This window comes from Rhipicephalus sanguineus, chromosome 2 (genome assembly GCF_013339695.2).
Source record: "Rhipicephalus sanguineus isolate Rsan-2018 chromosome 2, BIME_Rsan_1.4, whole genome shotgun sequence".
Lineage (NCBI taxonomy): Eukaryota > Metazoa > Arthropoda > Arachnida > Ixodida > Ixodidae > Rhipicephalus > Rhipicephalus sanguineus.
The window spans coordinates 182,094,458-182,119,213 of NC_051177.1; the positions used below are offsets into that span (position 1 = coordinate 182,094,458).

A 24,756-nucleotide genomic window follows, 5' to 3' on the forward strand; every position below is an offset into this window, starting at 1 on the left:
ACATGTCGTAATGTCATACGAACTGAGGCTAGCATCTAATTTTTTTTTGTGCGACCTCGTGTAACTCTACTAAACGCTCGTATACGGGAATATGGCAGCTCCCGAGAGAGAAGCGGTTTTCATGCAGTTTGTCGTATCAGCGGTCACAGCACACAACGGTGAGGTCACAGCGCGTAGAAAGGTATACGAGCCGTTTGGTGATGTCTGCCGAGATAGCGAGCACTATACTCGGCGACAACTTATCTTGGCATTGGAGTGAAGGCCACGGAGGCCATTTGTGTTACTACGCACATTTGTGTTACTACGCAAGTGGTTCGGCATCTTGCAGCCGATTTCAGTTCCAGTTTCGGTTTCGCTTGCTCGCATCGCTAGAGCGTTTAGCACCACGTATATATGCAGGATGGGAACATAGTGAAATTGTGATCAGTGTGCGTAGATGCATCTACCTACTGTATTGTATATAGTCACGTGTTTGTTACGTTTGCGAAGGCAGCAGTGGGCGTGTCGAAGATGAAACTCTTTATTTAGCCGAACTTGTGGGCGGGAAACGAGTCAGTCAGAGCGTCGTTAATTCTGACACATTGTAAAGCGTGTCGGTTTTATACATGCTCTATCGAATGTTCCAGCGTTATCGCTGGTGGCCACGTAATCTCTAGACTATTCGCGTACCGCGCGCAATCTTTACGGAAAGATCTAAAACAATCGTGACGCTTCTGGAACATGGCATCCCGGTCTGCGTGGAGCATTCCAAACAGTCTTTGCGGGTGAAGCCGGAAGACAACAAAATAAGACACATGGCAATATGATGAACACCGCCAAGCGCACACCGCAGCCTGAATACGGTGTTTGCTCGATTGTAACGCGATCATGATTATAACGCGAGGGGCGACTTTAGGAGCAAAAATTTGGAGAAAAAGCTCGCATTGCATTCGAATAAATACGGAATGCAAGTACCATGATGCCGCTGAATTGGGTTTAGATTTAAAGAGAGCTCACGCTTAATTAAAAAGAGACTGACGCAGATTATTTTATCAAGCTTTGCTTGTCACACACCTTCACAGAGCGTAACGGCCACCGATGTTTTTTTTTTCCATCCGTACATGCAGTATGTAACAGGTATTGTTCATAATACCGACTGTCACTGGTAGAAAAAAATAAAGCATAAAAAACATGGCTGATCCCTCTGTCATAGGAATCGGTATAACACGAAAGTGAAACGTGTCTTCACAGACGTAGTTGAGCGTTGGTTGTGCATTCTTTCGTCCCAAGCGCGAAGGAATGAATGCTACAGCATCAAATTGTAATGTTACGCGAAGAACGGCAAGCCGCTCGAAACTTGCAATGCGCTGCTCAAGCAGAAAGGACGCGCGGAACGAACATACACACGATGTGCTCGAACTGTGATAGCTGTAACTTATTTCTGTGTGAGCAGGGCGCTCCTTTTGCAAAAGCGGCCGCTGCAGTGAGCGAGGTGACCTTCGTGCTCTCAACGGAAACTTGCAGGCAGAGCTCAAGACGTACAAACCACCGAGATCACGAGATAAGCGCCCGAACGAGCGACCACGCCCTGTCGAGGCGCGCGCTAATCCGCGTGGGGGACGACTTTTAAAGCGCGCTCTTCGAGCCCTTCGCACCATCTCGCTAGTGATAACGAAAACACGGTGTACCACCGATCTCTGAGTACCGCCACCGGCAAACGGTGTACATAAATAGCTCGCTGTTAGCATAGCAGAGAACATGCCGTCTGTGGCGGAGTCGTTTCGAGCTGCGTTCTGGCGGTCGAGAGGTCGTAAGTTCGACTCCCGGTGACGGAACTTTCAAATGCGAAGCATTTCTTAGCGAACTTCTGCGACTTTGAGCGTATCTATCTATCTATCTGTCTATCTATCTATCTATCTATCTATCTAGCCGCCTACGACTTTGTGCTCTCCTGCTCGCTTGGTTAATCCAATGTACACCAAAATTGGTATGGCGTAACATGACTGTATGACGAGCATAAATGACAAGTCATAACATGAAAATCATGGCACGCATGTCATGTACAGCATGATTTACATGCCACACTCATGGTGCGCTGGCGGCCGTTTCGCTAGCTTGACATACACCAAAATTGGTATCTTGCGACGTGACTGTGTGACGAACATAAATGACACGAGTTAACATGAAAATCATGACACGCATGTCATGTAGAGCATGACTTACGTGCCACGCTCATGGGGCGCTGGTGGCCGTTTCGCTAGCTTGATATACACCAAAATTGGTATCTTGCGACGTGACTGTGTGACGAACATAAATAGCACGATTTAGCATGAAAATCATGACACGCATGTCATGTACAGCATGACTTACGTGCCACGCTCATGGTGCGCTGGCGGCCGTTTCGCTAGCTTGATATACACCAAAATTGGTATCTTGTGACGTGACTGTGTGAAGAACATAAATAACACGTGTTAACATGAAAGTCATGACACACATATCATGTACAGCATGACTTACGTACCACGCTCATGGTGCGCTGGCGGCCGTTTCGCTAGCCTGATCTACCCCGGAATTGGTATTGCGCGACGTGACTGTGTGACGAAGATAAGAACACGAGTTAACATGAAAATCATGACACGCATGTCATGTACAGCATGACTTGCGTGCCACGCTCATGGTGCACTGGCGGCCGTTTCGCTAGCTTGACATACACCAAAATTGGTATCTTGTGACGTGACTGTGTGACAAACATAAATAACACGGGTTAACATGAAAATCGTGACACGAATGTCATGTACAGCATGACCTACGTGCCACGCTCATGGGGCGCTGGTGGTCGTTTCGCTAGCTTGATATACACTAAAATTGGTATCTTGCGACGTGACTGTGTGGCGAACATAAATAACACGTGTTAACATGAAAGTCATGACACACATATCATGTACAGCATGACTTACGTACCACGCTCATGGTGCGCTGGCGGCCGTTTCGCTAGCTTGATCTACCCCGAAATTGCTATTGCGTGACGTGAGTGTGTGACGAAGATAAGAACACGAGTTAACATGAAAATCATGACACGCATGTCATGTACAGCATGACTTGCGTGCCACGCTCATGGGGCGCTGGCGGCCCTTCCACTAGCTTGATCTACCCCGGAATTGGTATTGTGCGACGTGACTGTGTGACGAACATGAAAATATGAGTTAACATGAAAATCATAACACGCATGTCATGTACAGCATGACTTACGTGCCACGCTCATGGTGCGCTGGCGGCCGTTTCGCTAGCTTGATCTACCCCGGAATTGGTATTGCGCGACGTGACTGTGTGACGAACATAAATAATAGGAGTTAACATGAAAACCATGACACGCATTTTCCTTAGTGACATACAAGACGTTGCATGCAGGTCTTTGCTGGCTGCTTCGCATTACATCGATTCCCACAATGAGTGGGATCTGCCGGCTCTATTACTTATAGTTTTTTTCTTTGCCATATGTTAGTCTTTATATTTTCCAATGTCATATCCGTGACAGAAATGCGTCAGTGGAGCCATGGTGGACCCCGGCATAAACACTTTCGTGTTAAAAAAACCGTTCATCTTTTATTGCATTGCGTCCAGGCGTGATTTGAAAGAACACGAAAGCAAAAGGCAAGTAATTATATTTTACAGCACAAGAAGGCACATTGCGAACAAAAATACCAAAAGTTCTTGTTGCTCTAAATCAGGATTTCCCAGACGCTTCGTTAACAAATCAGTCTTGTCTAATTCACAAATCACTTTACATTTTTTCAAATTAATCATTATGTCCGACAACAAAAGCATTTCCACACAGGCTTTCAAGCGCAAATAAGAAAGCTTTTCCGCAGTGGGGAATACAATATTTTTGGGCACTCTGTGTCGACATATTGTTTTGCACTTATGGCAGAGAACGTGATAACCATAACAACTTTTTGTTGACATTCATAACATTAATGCACTTGTGACATAGAACATGATAACCATTACAACCTTCTGCTGGCACTCGATGTCAACATGACATTTTACACGTGTGAGTCATGACACGGAACATAACCATAACAACGTTCAGCTAGAAATCCATGGCAACTGAGATTTCGCACTTGTGACCATAGGCCGGCAAAAAAAAAAAAACTGGAGCTCACTTACTCAAAAATATTTTGCGCCGAGAGCTCAGTGTGGCTCAGACTCACCAAATTTCCCTCATCCGGACTACCTAAATGTTTTCTCGACCAGACTCACTCGAGCTCAAACTTTTTTTATTTAAATAGAAAAAAAAATAACATGAGAAGGTAGGCTGCATTAGAGCCGGCTATCTCACCAAGAAGAAGAAAGAGACCATAACAAGAAAAATGGAAACAAACAATAAATAGACAAAGAAAAACGATCAGCTGAACTATGCACATATGCAACATGCGTCGTACAACATAGCACTTGCAGAGTCTAGCACATAGAGAGTTTTGTCGCATAACACCTCGGATACAGTCCACACAGCCAGTTTCCATACAAGGACGTATGACATGACTAGAAAGTATTCTCAATAATACAATGCCATGAAAGTAAAGAACCATGACAATCGTAAGCAGTTCATTAGGTCTGTATCAATTAAAATATCCCAAAGAGAACGGATAACTGGGCTAGTTTGTGGGAACTCATGTTAAGGCAGGTAGCGCAAAGAGACACGGACACAAGCGAAGAATTGGCGCTTGTCCTGTGCACTTATTCTTCGCTTGTGTCCGTGTCTCTTTGCGCTACCTGCCTTAACATGAGATCCCAAAGAGCACTCATAGCCCGTCTTTGGTTGTCAGGATTTGGCCATGGTCCAAACCTTGCAAATTGAGAGTGGTCGTTTGTCAAGTCCAACACGCTGTTCTTCATATTTCGGGTATTCTATAAGATTTATCACAATGTTCGCTGGCATTGCTCAGCCACATAACCATTTCTAATCAACAAATTTTAACACGCAAGAGTAGGAACACATTGATAACAAGGAAAGCCAGGGTAGAATAACTCAGTTATTAAGTAAATAAAACACAAAAATGACAAGTGGTATCACAATTTCAGGCCCCATTGCGACAGAAATGAAACAAGGCAACAAGCGCCATTGATATGACATCAAAAAATTAGGCAGATCCCACGTACCGTGGGAGTCGATGTTATGCGAAGCATGTGGCGGGTAGGCGACTGTGGCGTAACTTTTTTTACTGAGCGAAAACGTTACAAAATGACGCGAAAGATTTGTATATATTTTATACGCACACATATGTTGAAGAACCGCATATGTGTTATATAACCAGTTGTTTACGATTGGGTAACGCTGCCAATGGCAACGTGGGTATTACCAAAACCAGAAGCGGTAAGCTGATAAGTAGTGCTTATACGTGTCCCGAGAACACACGTACGTTTCACGAGCCCGTGTGCATGTGTGCAAGAAGGTCTTGACAGTTCTTGAACAAGGGCATCATCACCATGATCAGTGAGCACCAGCAGCTGGTCATGATTTGTTATAGGATGCGCTCGTGATCGTGGTGACTAGGGGTCCATGTGTAGTGGAGTATGTGGTGTAGTAGAGCTGTTGGAATTCGTGGATGCCTCGGTCATTTCGTCGACAAATTATCTGTCGACAGAGCCGGCGACATGTCCGAACCTGAAGCCACGCTTCGTGTTGGTGATGTATAGGCCGTCGAGGCTGGTAGGCCTGGATAGTGCTACGTAGACCAACTTCAGTGGATGGTGTTTGTCGTATTCGTAGACTACCTGGGCGTATGTGGCCTACGTAGCCTAGTCTACAAAGCGGCTGTCAATTAATCTGGCATAATCCTCGGTCAGCATGAGGCCATCGCCCAGCCTCGTAAGAAATGAAGAGGACACTGCGTCGTTCTGGTGGACGAAGTGCACTTTACGGTGCGGTGACGTGGATATGATATGTACCTTTCGTTAATGTATTCCTCCTGGGTCGAGCGATGCTTCAATATAGGTTCCTGAATCATAGAAATACAAATGTAATGTTTATTAGACTGCTTAAAAGAGGAGCCAATACTGAAACTACAGACGTTCATCTGATATGACGCCTGTATCGTGGGAGCACACATCGTAGGAGTATCTTGTAGTGTTTATTGCTGTCTTGTAAAATTAGATAGCCAGCACCACAACCACAGGTGACGTTGCACCTGCGTAGGCTGTTTTTCCAAACCAGTTTATAGACTTGGCGTGGCTCAGTGGTAGAATACCTGATTGACACGCAGAATGCTTGGGTTCGATTCCTGCTGGGATCCTAATTTTTATTCTTTCCATTCGTTGAGTCAACGCTGCCGATGTTGGTTTTCCTTAACGCTCTAGCATTTAAGTTACCAATGTCTGTTCTCGCCGTTCCTGGGTAGATATAAACTGTCAATCACCTGTGGCGCATACCCGTACACCGCGGCCCATGGTAAACGGGTATGTGCCACACGTGTCTAGTGGAAAGGGTTTGACGACGTACGCGAAAGGATTTTAACGTTATTCATGTCACGACCCGGCAATCATATTCGTCAAATCCTCTTACCCTCCTATGCAAATTTTGGTCTACACCAAGTTAAGGAGGCGATCATGAGAGCACCCAGATGTAGGCGGCTGATAGATAGATACGTAGATAGAAACGCTCAAAGTGCCAGAGGTTCACTACGAAATGCTTCGCATTTAAAAGAAAAGGCAACCTTATTTTGAACATTTCAAGTCTCAACTAATCAATGTGGTTCTCGCTGATGCAGCATATAATGTTAACATTGACGACCAAGATAATCACATCCCAGCCACCGTGACGGTACACTGCTTACAGTACCTGGCTGCTGACAGAAAAGGCTCATGTTTGAGCGTGTCGCATTTCAATGAACGGGAAATGCCAGATGCCCGTGTATTTATATTTGGGTGCGCATTAAACAACCCCCACAGGTCAAAATCTGTAGAACCTCAAGCATAGCATGCCTCATAATCACAACGTGGTTTTGGCACACAAAATCCCTGCAGTCATTATCACATCATGATAACGTAACCAGAACATGCACGAAATGCAACAAAAGAGATCAGCAGATAAAATCACAATGAATTGAATAAGCGATAAAAATGTAAAGAAACAGCAGTGACCGGTAGTCCTGGTTAGGTACATGTGCAATCATTTGCTCGAAGCATTGGCAAGGCACACATGGAGATGTCACGGCAGTTCATCATTTCCACTCATGTCAGAGCTGCTCGACTCATCTGAAGAACTTGAGTCTGTGCACAAAGAAATTATGAGACTGTCTGTTTGGCTGTCTGTAATGCCATCACGCTCCCGCGCCTCATCTGCAAGCCTCATCACGTGAGTGCAGTCATGAAGCCAGTTCTGTTGGGTCACACTTGCGATTCCTGCCTGCAGAAGCTTCTCGACAGATCCAATCTTGAAGTCTGTGTTCCTTGAAGCACCATAGCCTTTGACTTGGCTCCATACAAGCTCTATAGGATTTTGCTCGCAGTGGTAAGGAGGCAAGCGCACAACCTCATGTCCGGCAGCACTGGCAAGCTTGTCAACCTGGTAAGCAAGGAAAAGATGCGTATTCTGCTTAACAAGCTGCAGCAGTTCACTTATCAGTTGCTCATCCAAAAAAGGAATATTTTTCGATATCAACCAGGACTGGATTTCCGCTTTTCTGGATTTTGAGCTTGGTAGCTTCTCAACCTGCGCACTGTGATACGACGCATTATCCATCAAGATCACACTGCGTGGCGTGATGATCAGCAGCAGCTGTTCAACAAACCATTTCTGGAAACTCGAAGCATTCATTTCTGTGTGGTAATCACCAGCGCCCTTCTTGGCAAGGAAAGCTGGGACGGCTCCATCAACAAAGCCTTCTGCGCTTCCAGCATGCAAAATGATTAGGTGTCCTCCTCTACCGCTCGGTGCATGGAGGCCAGTGAGAGCCCTTGACGAAATGGGTCTTGCCGAGTCATCACGCTGGTGTCTGTCCAAACTTGAAGGCGAGAACGAAGCCAATAAAAAGGCGCCGGATTATTTGGTTATTCAAACGGACGAACTCTTTACAGCGGAGTCAATACAGCTTTCCAGGAAAAGGCGAGCCCGCTTCCACGGTTTCTGTATATATTTATTGCGATAGCAATTAAATGGGCACTCTGGAGAGGTTTTCACCGTCGCTGTCATATTCCGTATAAGTCCAATTCGATAACATCACTCCGCGCATCGTATGTTCTTCCCGCGAGTAAAAGCTCGCGAGCGCTGGCGAGGAATACAGCTAAAGCCGAGATTAAACAAGCTGACCATCAAGCCACGTGCGAGGCTTGCCTCCTCAAGCAGAAAGGAGACGCCCCGCCCGTTTTTAGCTGGGCGAAGGAGCATGAAGGGACGACGGGGGAGAGGACTGCTTGGCTCGAGCAGAAACTGTGAACTTTTACTGTAAGGCGTGGTTGCGAGCGCTTGCATGAGCACTATCTCGGCAGATATCACGGAACCGCTAGTATAGCCTTCTACGTACTGTGATCTCAACGCTTCGTGCTGTTAGCACTCATACGACATACTGCAGGAAAACCGCTTCTCTCCCGGGAGTGGCCCTATTATACACCAGCGTTTTGTAGATTTTACCCGAGATCGGATCAAAAGAGTTAGCTGCTAACCTTCGTTCATATAAAATTGCGACATGTTGCTATCGCATTCACTGCTTCGTCTTTTTAGTGAAACAGATTTTTTTTTTTCAAAATTGAAGGGAGAATTCGCTCTCCCCACCAACTCTCGAATATATCCCCCCCCCCCTTCACCCCGCGCCACGCCGCGGGTCATCTTATGAATCCCGTGCAGTTCACGTGGCGCCGCCGCCGATTTTGGGACTGGCGCACAGGTCTAGCTGCAGAAGGGTGTTATTGAAGAGTCGTGCAGCCCGTGTGCAGCACCTGTCATTTTGGTCAGAAAGAAAGATGGTTCCTGGAGATTTTACTTTGGCTACAGACGACTAACGCCTTCACCAAAAGGGATGCATATCCTAATAAGGCGGCAATAGGGGCTGGATGGTACGTCTTCGTGTATGTGATGTATATCCGCTGCCTCGTGTTGACGATGTCATCGACTACCTTCATTCGGCTGCGTACTTTTCTTCAGTACATCTACTATCAGGGCAGCTCCCTATGCACCCTGCCACCAAGGAAAAGACAGCATTTGTGACGCCCGATGGACTGTACCAATTTAATGTTATGCCGTTTGAGCTTCGCATTGCCTCCGCTATCTTTGAAAGATTCATGAACTCTAGCCTTCATTGTCTTAAATGGAAGGTGTGTTTGTGCTACCTAGACGACGTCGTCATTCTCCGACGTACCTTCGAAGAGCATAACGCCCGCTTGAGTCTCGTTCTAGACTGCGTCGGAGAGGCCAGTTTGCGTTTGAACTCTAAGAAGTGCCGGTTTGGTGAACGACAAGCATTAGTCCTCGGTCATCTTATCGACAACGACGGTGTCAGGAAAGGCCCCCGAAAAATCGAAGTATTCAGGACATACAAGCCATCCCAGACTCTAAAATAACTCCGCAGCTTCTTCGGATTATGCTCCTACTTTTGACGTTTTGTGCCCCGATTCGCGGACGTGTGAACCCATTGACAAGCCTCTTGCGAAAAGACAGCCAATTAGAAAGGACACCTGAATGTGACACCGCATTTCCTGAACTGAAGTTTCTACTGGCATCAGAACCTATTCTTCGTCACTTCGATTCATCTGCTCCTACTCTAGTGCACACCCACCGAAGTGGAATTGGCATCGGAGGTGTGCTTGTTCAGAGCCATAGTACTGCAGAGCATGTCGTTGCCTATACGAGTCGATCTCTAAGCAAGGCTGGAAGGAATTACACGGGAACAGAGCAAGAATGCTTAGCGGCTGTATTCGCCATTCAGAAGTTTGGCTGCTACCTCTACGGCCATCCGTTTGCGATTGTGACCAGCAGTTATTCACCGTCTCGGCTTGTTACCCTCCGAGACCCTTGTGGCCGCCTTGCACGTTGGGTTTTACGGCTCCAAAAAATTGACTTTAGTATTTCGCATGGAAGTGGAAGACGTCATTCTGAAGCTGATTGTCTTTCTCGCATTCCTTTGGCCACGACAGAAGATAATGCGGACATCTTCAACATCTATTTTGCTACGGTCTCTCGCACACTTCCTGAGGCCAACATCTTCCAGCGGGAACAAAAAAAAAAATGACTTAAGTTTCGACCATTTGTTCGCCGATGTCCGCAGTCCCAAAAGCAGTGGTAGCTTTTGTCTTCGCGATGGATTGTTGTACAAGACAAATTCCTCAGCACTTGGTGAGCGCTGTTCACTGGTTGTTTCTGAAAATCTTCGATGCAATGTTCTCCAATTTATTCATCATGATCCAACCTCACGACATCTTGGATTCATTCAGTTCTTACATCGAACACAGCATTATTTTTTTTCTTGCCTAGAATGCGACATTCTACGAAGCAATACATCTCGAGCTGCGACAAGTGCCAGCGCCAGAAGCGAGCCACGAGCTCCTCGCACGGCCTTCTTCATCCCGTAGCGTCGCCTACTACGCCTTTCGAGCAAGTTGGTATCGACCTGTTAGGATCGTTTCCGCGACCTTCGAACGACAACCATTGGGCCATTGTCTGTGTCGATCATCTTACCAGATACACGGAAGCCGCTGTGAGACCATCCTCCACAACTGATTGCCTTCTTGTTGCGCTCCACAGTTCTTGGCCTTGGTCAGCCTCGCGCAATCATCAATGACCGTGGTCGCCAGTTCATCGCCGACGCTGTGGAACGATTGCTTCGCCTCTGCATGTCGCAGTTCCACCATTCAACACCATATTAACACCATAGTCTTGTACAACGTACAAACCGCACACTTTAGAATATGCTGGCTATGTGTGTCTCATCCAATCACAAGAAGTGGGATGAGATCTTACCGTTTGTCACCTATGCGTACAATAGAGCGAAGCACGAAACCACGGACTCGCACATTTCTCCTTGCTCTACGGTCGATCGTCGCGCAGCTCCCTCGGTACGATTCTCCTATTGACACTCCATGCCGAGGACCCAGTGGCCACTACGTTGCGCCGTGCTGAAGAAGCCCGCCAAATTGCTCGTCTGGCTTCACAAGATCGCTGCAAGCAATGGTATGATAGACGCCTCGACGGCATTTCATCCGACAACGGCAAATTTGTGTGGTTGTGAACCCCACAACGCAAGCGTGGCTTATGCCACAAGTTTTCACCGCAGAATACTGGCCCGTTCGTTAATGTAGATCGCTTGAGTAACCTGACGTACGTCGTGGCGTGCTTGACTTTAGCTGGTCGTCGGTCAAGCCAAACCAAGTTGGTGCATCTTGCTCTTATGCAGAGGTTTCACCCCGCCAGTGATTTTGACTCGCCCAGTGGCTTTCGTCTGTGAACTGGAGATAGCTACGGTATGTGGAAGAAGACGAGGTTGGCTGGTGCGGCCTGTGGACTACATCTTTGTCTGTCATTGCCTGAACTAATTCATATTCTGCAAATGAACACCGTGAACTTTAATTCAACCGTAACAATACAATAATAGGCCAACCATTTGTCCTACGATTTGCAGGCGAGGTCCCTCTCTAGCGTTTGGCTCTGTTTACGGTGGGCCATCTAGACATAAAAGTATTGTCACGTGGTTCTGGCGGAGAGGATACAGCCAGTGAAACTGATAAGCATTGAAATGTTTGTCGGGCGAACGTGTGTCGAGCAGAGTATATTAGTAAAACTCTCAGTACAACGATAGCGGCGAGTATAGCCGTCGGTCGTCCATAATGTGATCTTAGATAAACGCGTTGACTTTTGCAGATGATTCTTCGTTCATTAGGGTGCCATTATTAGTGATAACGTAGGTTCCAGAATACACTCAATACGGAGCATGATGCATGCAATCTGAATACAGTATTCACTGAAATTGATGAGGGCTTCCATGCGTTCAGGCTCGTAAGCGTCTAAGATGGTAAAACCAAGTGGCGATGAAAAAGTCGCAGTTTCGCTGCAAGGACGAAGTGATGACTGCGATATCAAGTAGTTGGAATTTTATAGGAAGTAAAGCGAGCGCCTAACTCCTTAAGCATCGGGCCTTCGCCACTAACAAAACGCTCGCGTAAAGAAACGCGGTCGCTGCACCGAGCGAAGCGACCATGGTACTGTACGTTGTTGCAACGCAAACATCGGTGAGATCAGACAAATGTAAAAGCCATCTGCGAATCCCGGTCAAGCTAGCTCACGCGCAACCGCGGCCTGCTGGTGAAAGCACGCAGTTCCTGCCGAAGCACGCAGTCCCCGCCCACCCCCTCCTAAAGGACCACCTCACCATGTGCCTTTCGCCTGATGGAGGCGATCGGCGCACTTCCCATCCGCTTGAGCTGTGAACTTCGGCTGTCCACGCACGTTTTCATTCGCACATTAAAACATAGGATACGCGGCTCGATGTTATCGCAAGTTGGACTTAATAAGGAACCTGTCGGGCCCTCACATCGTGCAAATTCATCCGACCTGCTCGAACCAGCTCAAAATTAGAGGGCTCGTTTCATCTTCTCTTCATATGCGGCCCAAATGTATCCACCTTAAAGATGCCGCTGAATATGCCTAGTCTTAACATGCGCAGGAAATTTCCGCGGCTCTTTTTTCCCAGTCTCTATTATAGTATCATTCCGATTGCTCGCGCTCATGCTCTACCTGTTTCACACGTATCTATTCGGCGTTATCGCATTTCTAATAATAATTATTATGTTTAAAGGGACACTAAAGAGAAACAATGAATCGGTTTAGATGGATAAATTGTGCTCTGAGAACTCTAATGCCGTTAATATCGCCATCATAGGTTTATTAATAGAGGAGAAAATCAAGTCCAAAGTTTCATTTTTAAATTTCGTGCCGAAATCTCCCCGCAGTGACGTCATTGATTTCAAAGTGTATTTATCGTATTTTGGCGCCATTGGCTCGACAAAATTACCCCAAACTTTGTATGTTAAGTCTATGGCCCCCTCAGAGGGCAATGTACTTCATTTTTACCGAATACGAACTACGTAGTCCCTAGTAGGCGCCTTCAAAACATGTGACGTCACGGCAAATAGTGCGGAAACTTCAAGGTGTCGTCGCCACCCACATTTTGTTTTTCGCTATTTTCTCGCTTACGAAAGCTCTGCTCGCCGTAACAATGGTACCGTTATAATCGTAATAAGACAATCTACCATCGATGATCAACTTCCGGTTTCTCTTTAGTGTCCCTTTAACGTGCCAAAACCACGATATCATTATGAGAGACGCCGTAGTGTAGGGTTCCGGGAATTTTGACCACCCGGGTTTCTTTAACGCGCACCTCAACCTAAGTACACGGGCCCCAAACATTTTCGCCTCCATTGAAAGTGCGGCCACCACGGCCGGGATTTGATCCCGCGACCAGCGGGTCAGCTATCGAGCACCATAACCACTAGACCACTGTGGCGGGTTCACATCGAGTTCCTAAGGTCAAATCTATAATGGCCCGGATGAAAGTTCATCGAAATTTTTCTATGTTTTAATCTATCATTGAATAAAATTTTTTACCGTCATGTAATGTCTCGCCTACTGAATAAATATTCGAAGCTGCTCTACTAACTTCGAGCAACGCGTATCGTATAGACAAGAGTTTGTACTAGGGGTGTGCGAATACAATAATAATATCAGGGACTTTATGTGCCAAAACCACGACATGATTACAACACACGCCGCAGTGGAGGGCTCGGGAAATTGGTGTTCTGTAACGTGCACTGACATCGCGCTGTGCGAATACAAAAGTTTCAACTGCGAATCAAATTCGAATGGTGAAAACGTAGTGCAAATAGAACCGAATATTTTTCAAATATTTTCAAGTACGATTAGTAAAACTACTGACCTTTGAAGAAAAAGTTGTTTTCAGCAACGTGATAAAGCAAGACTGTTGTACAGCTATGAGTGTACACGAAGACTATTCAGTGCACGACGCTATGGTAGATTTACGGTACTCTATATGCAGTTATTTAATGTTGTCACGAAGGATGGATAGCAGCAGCTATGTCCGAGAAGCAGCGACACCATTGGGCGTGTCACCTTTCCTCCTGGCAACGAAAACAACCTCTCACATGGCACACTGGTGCTGATGGGTTAATCTTGTCGTCATAGTTTAATCCTGTAAGCTTGCTTTCACAATAGGAAGCAGCACAGACAACTGATCGACACGATGCTCATTGCGGGAGCTTCACCTTAGGGCAACCCAGAGTATTGCTGGTTTCTCTTATTTTGTAGACGTTTTTCCTTAATTTGGCGACGGCTCCCAATTTGTTTCGGCGGTTTTCTTCAATATAATTTCGGCACCTCATTGCAAAAACATGCTCGGCCTCATAAACAAGCCCATGCCCTGGATGTATACTGTATACACTTGTACACTGGACACAACATTTCCCAAATAGCACTATGGGGGAGAGGGGGGGGGGAAGTAATGTGGGAGCTGAAACTAATTTGCCTATTTGTACATCAAAGTTCGCGAAATTTAGCACAGGTGTGTAATTCTTGCTGATGCTTTCAATAAAGCCGTGAAGTGCCTATTTGTACATCAAAGGTTGCGAAATTTAGCACAGGTGCGTAATTCTTGCTGCTGCTTTCAATAACAGCCGTGACGTGCCTATTTGTACATCAAAGTTTGCAAAATTTAGCACATGTGTGTAATTATTGCTGCTGATTTCAATAAGAGCCGTGAAGTTTAGAACATTTCGAATAGTAAAAGTGCCTTGCTAATCGAAGCAAATGCCGAGTTGTTATTCAAATCGAATGCTCGAACTTAAGAATATTTGCGCACTCCAAGTTAGTATATTTCTTTAAAACGTGTTTGTCTCTTCTTGATTGTATAATCAAACACTGTAGTAAAAGAATTTCCATTTCGTTTGATATGTGTATTCTCGCTCTCTCTTTTTTTTATTCGATTCTACTGTATCTCTTCATAGTATGTAATACTGCGTGACGTTGAAAGTTTCTCACATTTTCATCAGCGATATTAGCTGCACTTGATTCATGGTTTACGCACTGGATGTTATATAATACTCCTGGTACTTTTTATTATACTGTCTATGCATAATAATCTCGTATTGCACATACAATAAATAGGGTTCCTGTGAGAGCTTGCCATGAAGCAGACGACTCGTTTCGAATTAAAGTCAGCATCAGCACTTGCCTCTGAGGCTTTTTCCCTTTGTGTTTTTGTTTGCTACATGCACACTGAATATGCCCTATACGGTTACTGTTTTCTCACGCATCACCGTTGTCGGGACACGCTTCGTTAGAGTGACTGGGTTACCCGCATCGGAAGCAGCTTCGAGACCACCCCAATTACTCTTCTACTCGAACTTTGTTCACCTCTGACGCCGTGGGTACGTTACTGTGTGTGAAACCTGCGCGTTTGGTTGCGGTCTCCATGGCTAGAGCTTTGTCCCGGCCTTCTGGTAAGTTAGCCTTGTTTTCTGCCGTGAGCAATACACGCTAAACGCCCTCGCGGAGCAGGCCGCAAGAAAACGGTCCATGAGCGCTACGTCCAGAAAACTTACAAATTCGTAAATCAGCTCCGAGTTTTTGAAACAGCGCAGCTAGTTCGGAAATTGACTCACCGCTTCTTTGACCGCTAGTAAAATATCGCTCGCTCTGCTGTGACAGACGGCTTGGTGCCCGGCGATCGGCCAGGCTTCTCAGAAGACAGTCGAACTCTCGTGAGGAAGAGCGTCCGTTGCCGGCAACGATATGAGAAGCCCGTAAGCTTTCGCACCGATGAGACTTAGAAAAGTATGATGCCTGTTGTGTGAGCGAACATCGCTGACTGAAGCGCAAGTTTTCAGCATTTGCTCATGCGAGCGTCAGTCGCTCATGGTATCATCGACTTGTCCAATATGAAACATGGCTATGTTGAAGCTTCGGCGGCAAACCGTACTACAGGAATTTCGTCAAAGTGCCATCTTCCAGGTAGAAATCTCTAAGATGGCAAGAGCTTTGCTCACGTTTCGATTTACGTACGGCGATCCCATCATCGTCGCCGGTATTCCACGACTTGGTGTCCCGGGAGAGAGCGGCAAATTCACCATAGCATCGAAGTAACGTTTATTCCGCCTAATTGGCCGGCAGCAAGCAACACACTGAGAGGCGTGGAACCATGCAGGCGGTCTTTTAAGGCGAGCACGAGCTATCACATCACTGAGAGCCAAACAGTGTGTACACACGTAGAAAAGCACCAAACCGCCAGTGTAACCGATCCTCTACACGTGCATCAGTACAATAAACCGAAGCCAGGCAAACTCGACCAGTATAGCTGCACACGTCTACGAATCTACCGAATCGGTTGCAACACTTCGAAAGCAGATACCATGCCCAGTGAAGTGCACTCACCTTTGGTGGATGCCGATGCCAAATTCAGATTGATTTGCCTGCTTGGCCGTTTCTAAGAAATACTGAAAGTCTTTGGGATAGGGTGGTTCCAATGATGCGTCCTTACGGTACAAAGAGTCAAAAGTAATTATAGCGCAGAGGCCATCCGGTGGAAATGTGTACGTTGACTTCTCAAAACCTTCACCAATGGTGCACAGCAGTGATCCTGGTTTCAGCGGCACCTCTGCAAAATAGAAAACCAATTACTCAGTGCTCCACAACTCTTGCAACAAGAGGGTCTGTGGCTTATAGCCCGCAAAAGACGGAAGCTAACAGTTATTACTGGGTCAATATTTACAAGGGGCTCTTAGAAATTAACCGCAAAATCTTGATGTTGACCATAATTTTATCTAATGCGGGCAGTGAATTGCGACGATCGTTTAAGGTATACATATATGTGACCTCCACCCTAGGTGAAGGTACTGCAATTTTTGCGTAATGTCTCACAGTCATAGCTGAAGGGGCGACCCCATCGGAGCCATTCGCATACAGTTTCGGAAAGCCTACAGAAAGTACGTGTACACATTGCCGTGAGGCGGGGCTTTGTTTTCTGATAAGCATTTTGCGAAGAATGTGCGAGGGGTTACGCATCCCTCTCAAAATTCATGATGAAGAACAGTAGCATAGGCCTTTCCATGTGTAGGCTGCCTAAGTGCGCCAACACGCCACGCACTTCGCTACGCGATTCGCATGAAGTGAAACCTGTTTGCGCACCTGCTACGCAGCGTCTGACATACGTAGCAGCTCACGATGCTCCTCGCGGAACAGAAGGCCGCTTTTGGCAGTTGTCATCAATGGTGTCGCAGTCCTTTGCAATGAATAGACAGCGCTATCACGAAAACATACTACGCAGTTCGCATGACGCGGCACTCGGTGCGATACAGCACTACATCACATCATGCGCTCCTACGGACCATCACCACTGAATGCTCGATCGATAGGAGGTCGCTGATGATGGTGATGAGGACGATGATACATCATTACGATCATCAAAATACTGAACCTTTTGTAATGAGTATACTACGTTATTGCACCCACACGCTGCTCAAGTCGCTTTAACAGATGCCTCGACATAACGCAATTGTAAAGCAACGTTTGGAACTAGTAGTGCACAATCGACTCTTCACGTGATAGAGCACCTCTAAGGTATATCTTTCTCAAGCAGTTGAGAAGCAATGGCGTGGTTCAGCGGTAAACAAGTGGACTTGTGCACTGATTACACTGACTTAACGCCGATGAGTACTGATATATTGTCTAAGTCATAAGAATCTAAGCAATCTGCCTATGAAACACGTAGGCAGATGCTTCGCCTCGATTTCCTTCAATCATTAAATAAGCGTGTATTATCCCTAGACACCGCGTTATATGAAACCCATCTCTCCACACGTCATGATCACACATATGCATTAACCCCAAATTTCGCTATGACAGATACCTAAAAATATTCCTTCTTCCCTAGGACAGCGTCGGTGGGGAACTCCAGGCATGTAATGAAGGAACCTTCCTGAATCATCACGTTACCCTTTTCTGTTTTGTGTTTGAAAATTTGTATATTCTTTGTACTAACCGTATTGATATTTTGATATCGTATTTCCTGTTTTGTATGTAATATGAGAGCCCTTCCTGCAAGGACCCTATTGTGGTCTGCAGTATGTTGTAAATAAATAAATAAATAAATAAATAAATAAATAAATAAATAAATAAATAAATAAAGTTCATTGCCTACGTATCCGTCAAAACGTGTGCGTGTGTGTCTGCTTGTGTGTGTCACAGCAAGGAAGCGTAACCAAAAATAGTTAATGTAAAAAGTAGGTCGCTACAGTATCCTCAGCATGCAACTATATGATAGAGTTCGGCCGAAAACAAAGCGTAGCAACAGTTGCGGCCACATCTAAGCATGTTATGAAGTTAGCGCAACAAGGAATTTCTATGATACGTTTGGCGCAGAAAGAAAGCCGGACATTGCACACGTGGTGCAGCAAGTAACAATCGTCGTCGCCTAAGGCAACCATAGCATCCTGTCGACGTAAAACGTGACTTCACCATTCCTTCAGTGCATGAAGCGAAGATATCATGTTGTCACCAAGAAAAAGACAATGCATTTACCGCACGATGTGACCGTACTTTACAGTTGGCGATCCAAAAAAGCAGAAGCCATTTGTCCTGCATCTTATACTATGAAATGATTTCACAGTGATAGCACTAAATACTATGTTTTCACAAATGACACACTGTTTATGTTTTCTTCAATTGTGTGCCATTTCATCATACTTAAGCTTCAACTTTGTACACAGTGTGTTGTTTCTCATTTATGTAACCAGTTCTGCTAAAGGAATCTCATCGTAGGCTGACAGCACTCTTGAAATAAATAAATAAATAAATAAATAAATAAATAAATAAATAAATAAATAAATAAATAAATAAATAAATAAATAAATAATCAGCACATTTTCAGTAAGGGCATCGGTGCGAGTGGTTTTGGTTAGTAAGGAAGCGATACTCCATGAAAGGTGCCCAGTTCCTTGTGAATTTTTACAGCTTTCACCGCCAAACAGCCGCCGCACACTTTATAGCAACTATCGTTACCGCGTATCTACACGCTACGGTTGTTCGCATCTGACGCCCGGTCATGATGACGTGCTCTTAAGAGTGAACACAATGGCTGAATGTCACAGCACATGCGTGCCGTTCAGGTATATGCGCCAGACGAAATTTGCACCGAACTCCTCTTTGTTATGAACGATTAGCTTGCCAACATTTGATTCTGTAGGGAGCATGCGTGGGCTAACTCACGTGTGGTAGTTGTGGTGCTAGAACTCGTTGGAGCCGGCGGTGTGGAGGTCGTCGCAGTAGATGTTATCGGAGTGGTGCTAAAACTCGTTGGAGCCGGCGGGGTGGAGGCCGTCGCAGTAGATGTTATCCGAGGCGCTGCTGTCGGTGCTGGTGACTGGTCTGGAATAAATAAGCAGATTGCGCTGATGCAATATCTTTCCTTCTACCAGAAATGCTGATTCCCGATTTCGCCACGGATACAAATAACATTTTTTGCCGTGAACCTTGACAACTTTGCCCGAAGAGAACTTTAGAGTGCATGCAACCGAATGAGCTGACTGAACACCATATGGCACATTCTGTTCATTAGCATAAATATCACTTTTGCAGAGATGATTCGGAATGAGATCTCGCACAGTCTTAACAGAACAATGTGCGCGTTGAAGTGGGAAGTGAACCAGAACTTTTGCTCGTGGAACCTGGCGGTCGCAGACGCGTCCTGCTGCCAATTTCGCTCCACTAACCGGAATTTCGGCTTACTTGTTCCAGATGAACGGCAAACTCGACTACCACCTAGCTTGTACTGTTTTCATCATTGCCAGTGAAAGCATCCAAGAAAGCTCTGTTTGAACAGTCAAAGCACGGGAGATTGCGTGTGTTTATAGGACCTAACGAAATAGCTGTACAGCCCAGAGGGACTGGAATAATAATAATAATAATAAAATAAAAAAATAATAAAAATCTGCTGGGATGAGCTGTGACTTCAAAGCGAGATTTATTACGTGAAACACCGAAAAAAAAAACCGCCGCTGCCTTAGTGCACACGTGCGTTCCCTAGGGCGGACGCTTAGTCAATCACTGGCCATGAGGACACTTCCTTTTTAAAGACGATAGTCTTTCTTGGGATACTTAAACGGAGAAATTTTGGTCTGTCTGTCTTTCTGTTTGTCGCCACGTCACTCGATTCAGCCACTCGGCCAAAGTTGAACCACTTGCCCAAGGGCCAGCCATCTTGAACGGCTGACTAGGTTCATACTTGTGTACATTGCCGATCAGAAAGCAAACATTACACATATCTGAGGCGCGACATCACTAGGTAAGTATTAGGTGGTGTGTTCCTTTAATAGAAAATGCAAACATACGTAATTCTTAAGACCTTGGTTTCTTAAGCTGCGCTGAAACTTGCCTTCTTCCGTGCCCTCTGCACGAGCTCATTGTTGTGTTTCGGTTTCGGTTCTGTATTGCACTGTACGAATGCCATGGGGCGCCGCTCTGGCATTCCTCTTTTACCCAGGCGACGTGTAAATAAAAGAGTGTGTGGAGAGTACTCTCTCAGTGTGGACGTTTCTTCTGCTTCAGCGCTTCGCGCCAAACCGCGTGTTCGGGCTGGCTGGCGTCCCCGCCGGTCGCGTTGGTCACCGCCGGTCTTCGCCTGCTGCTGCGCCGGGAATACGAGCCCGCAACACAACACTCATGTTTCCCGACGTATTGCCAGATGGCGTCCATATCTCACGCAGCGCCTCTTCTATCGTCTTTAGACGACATTTGCAGCGAAACACGCAGATACGCGGCCAATTTTTTAAAACGATGACATCCAATAACCAACAGATTCAGCGACAGTCGACAGACGCACGGCTCGACTTTTTCAAACATGCCTAAGAACGATCATGAACAGGATTTGGGGACATATGCACGTACCGCCGTCTCTCGTCGGTGACCGCGGTGGCCTGCCGTAACTTAATGCGAAATAAGCGAACAAATTCTATCTGACGAAAAAAGTTAGCTGTCAAAAACGACTCCCGGTTCTATACAGTAGAAACTTATTTTAACATTCTGCTAAAATTACAGTGTCGCACCACAAACCGCGTGGCTTCCGGGAGTGTTTAAAATTTTATAGGGCCCCACGTGTTTCTAATGGGTGGTGTTCAATTGTCCTGGGAAGCCACACGCTTTGTAGTGCAATACTGCAATTTTACCAAAACGTTCAAGTAGGTCTCTACTATATAGAACCCCGAGTCGCTTTGGATAGTTTGGTTTTTTCAAGAGATATGCTTTTTTTTTTCGCCCATTTCCCATTCAGCTATGGCAGTGCGCCGCCGCTACCGCCAAAAGATGGCGCCACGCCCATATGCCCCCAAATCCTCGAAATGTCTGCAGTCTTTCCTGTCTGCTAGTTAACATGCCTGAAAACAATGAAGGCGTCCGAAAGAACAGGTTCACACCCGCATTCGCGGAAGTGCAGTGCAATGCGAGAATATGCGGTACGCTTCACCGAGTTATTGCAGTGAGCTTTTACAAAAATCTGGCGGCATAAACCTATAATTTGCCGAGCGTGTGTGCAAGTGCGCGAGATGAACGCGAAGTGAAGGTGCGTTTTTTGTTTTGCCCTTCTTGTATTGAATTTCAGCATAAAGTCATCGCTCCTCCAGTCCGTCTTTTTCATCTTTCCACTTTTTTTGGCTCTGTTCCTACCCGATTAAGTATCGATTCCAACCTACAATGCTACAGAAAAAAGCAGAGAGGGAACAAGCAAACGTGCCTACATTACTCTAACTTCAGGTAGGGAACCCGCCTTAAGCTATTAGGAGGCGTGTTTCTCGTCAAACGCTGGAAGCATTAGCGTCATGCACGCACATTAACAGTGCCTACAACGAATACGAGACATTCATCGAAATATTTGTGCAGAAGCTGAAATAAAGTCACTGATCAAAATTCTTGCATGGAGGAGCCCTATAGATGATGTCTTTTAATCTATCTATCTATCTATCTATCTATCTATCTATCTATCTATCTATCTATCTATCTATCTATCTATCTATCTATCTATCTATCTATCTATCTATCTATCTATCTATCTATCTATCTATCTATCTATCTATCTATCTATCTATCTATGAGATCCACAATTTGCCGACCTATAGACATATCTACGGATGCTTCCTCACGTCTACTCACACATACTTCAACGCAGTAACATTCATACGCCAGCTCAATATTTCTTGACCAGAGGCGTGAATTACGTGGGTGCCTTGATCACCCCTCCCCCTGCACAAACTCTTTCACGGGAAGTTCTTGATAAAAATATCTCTTGTGAGTCACCTTCTGCAAAAAATTACAGCATATCCACGGGTGAATGATGAAGACCTTGGGCAAAGCTCCTGAAGCAATCATGGTCTCGGGATCCACTTCTCGTTGAGCCCGTTTCGCAGCGGCGTCCTTGGCGCGCACCGTCTCAGGATCCGCCTGGCTGCCGCCAAGCGAGCGCCAAGCAAGCGAGCCTCTCGGGATCGAGAGGCTGCCGCCAAGCGAGCGCATCGCCAGGCGGTTCTCGGAACGGTGCGCGCTCGCGAAGCCGCCGCCAAGCGCGCGCGGTGCCAGGCGGCAGCCTCTCGAGCTCGCACCTCGGGATCCTGCCGACGAGCACGAGACGCAGCGGCCTTCCGCACCCGGCGCTCCTCGTCGTCCATGGCCCGCCAAGCAGCACTTTCCGGCAAGCGCACTCCTCCAAGTACGGCGACGATCAAGGCGAATGAGAGATAACGGGTGCAGCAGCCAATCTGAGAGCAGCGGCACCTATAACGCCATCTAGCGTGCATTCACCCAACCGCCATATTGCACATATCTCTATGGGACAGCGCCATCTAGTATATCGTCACCCAACTGCAGTTTGCATGCATCTCTATGGGACAGCGCCATCTATTTAATGATACGGGAGACGCGACGGCGGGGGAACGCCGGACGGAGCGACGACCCACCAGGTGATGCTATAAGGAGCTTCGCCCCTAATAAAGATGTCCTTACTGGAATGTAACCACTGATAACTCTTATTTGAAGGTACGAGATCAAAAAGCGCCAATTCGAGCACAAATTATGCAAGATATTGGTGCTGTAGAGCATTAACACCATGGTTGACCAAGCTAATTATACGCTAACAGACACATGAGTCCGCTCATTCAGACTCACTCAAGCTCATATCGAGCCGTCAGTCAGTCTGCGTGGGCCCGGGGGAGTAATATGTTACTGAGTTTCAGCCCGAGTGAGTCAGGATGGGAAAATTCTACTGAACTTGGGTGAGTCTCAGTGAACTCCACAGGTATGCCGACCATATTATATATATATATATATATATATATATATATATATATATATATATATATATATATATATATATATATATATATAAGTAAAACATTTGGAGTTTGTAAACTTTATTTTGATTTGTACCTGTATATACAATTTTTCCACACACCATTAAGCAAAGTGCTGCGCGAAAGAAACATGTACGGGAAGAGGACAAGGACGGGCGCAGTTACTGATGCGCCTGATGCGCCCGAACCCGACATGACGCCTGTATCATAGGAGTGTATATGCAATGTTCATTACCTTGTATTAAAATTAGATAGCCAGCACTACCACAACATTCATCGTTGCACCAACATGCCGCATGTATAGGGTGTTTTTCCAAAGCCGTTTCATGACCTGGCATGGCATTGCAGTAAAATACTTGACTGCCAAGCAGCATGGCTGGATTTGATTCCTGCTGGAATCGTGATTTTTATTCTTTGCACTCGTGGAGTCAACGCTGCCGACGCAGGATTTTGTTAACGCTCTCGCGTTCCAATTACCAACGTCTATTCTTGCCGTTCGTAGGTAGATATAAACTGTGAATAAGCTGTGGCGCATGCCCGCATATAGCGGATCGTGGTATAAGGCTATGTGCCACACGTGATTGGTGGAAAGTGTTTCACAACGTACTCGAGAGGATTTATTCATGTCATGACCAGACAGTAATATTCGTCATACCCTCATGCCCTCCTATTAGATAGATAGATAGATAGATAGATAGATAGATAGATAGATAGATAGATAGATAGATAGATAGATAGATAGATAGATAGATAGATAGATAGATAGAGAAACGCTCAAGGATCTTTGGTTCCCCGGTAAGAAATGCTTCGCATTTAACATCAACAACGAAGGAAAAATATTCAGCAGAAGGTTGATAAACACACTACGCGCGTTATATTTTGAGTATTCATTTGTTATGATATACTTAATAATGCATGTATCCATTCAACATCTAACTCTTCTAGTTATTCCAAGGAAACCGCGAAATGTGTCACTGGATTTATAAACGCGTACAAAGAGACATAGTACCAAGCAATGACAATTTTTATTTCGCAACCTCATTTCTATACTCAACTACGAGAAACTTTCCTCTTGTTTGCATTCATGTGTGAAGGCCTTTTGAGCATAACAGTCTCACCAATGACTACGCAGTATAAAAAGCTTATGGTGCACCTTCCCAGCGATATGATAAAATAAGAGAGCGAAATTTCTGATGTCATAGGACAAGTGCCAAGAATAAAGCAATCATAATTGGGATGCATGGAATTGTTGCTGCTCACGATTCGAGAAAGCCGAGCAGATTCACATAGAGAGGCGTAATTCTTCAAAAGTGATAAGCTCAATAATTTGAACGGCAACTGTTGAATGCGCCGAATCTGGAAACCACTCTCCTCCTCCCCAATTCGCCG

General features: G+C 45.8%; 1 protein-coding gene across 1 annotated transcript in view; it reads right to left on the reverse strand.

Moving 5' to 3' along the window:
• Window positions 1–16,572, reverse strand: part of LOC119382077 (uncharacterized) — a 105,120-nt gene extending 88,548 nt beyond the window's left edge. The window contains exon 1 of the mRNA XM_037649808.2: window positions 16,409–16,572. The gene's annotated coding sequence lies outside the window, so the exon portion shown is untranslated. The remainder of the gene's footprint in view (window positions 1–16,408) is intronic.
• Between the last annotated feature and the right edge of the window lie 8,184 nt (window positions 16,573–24,756).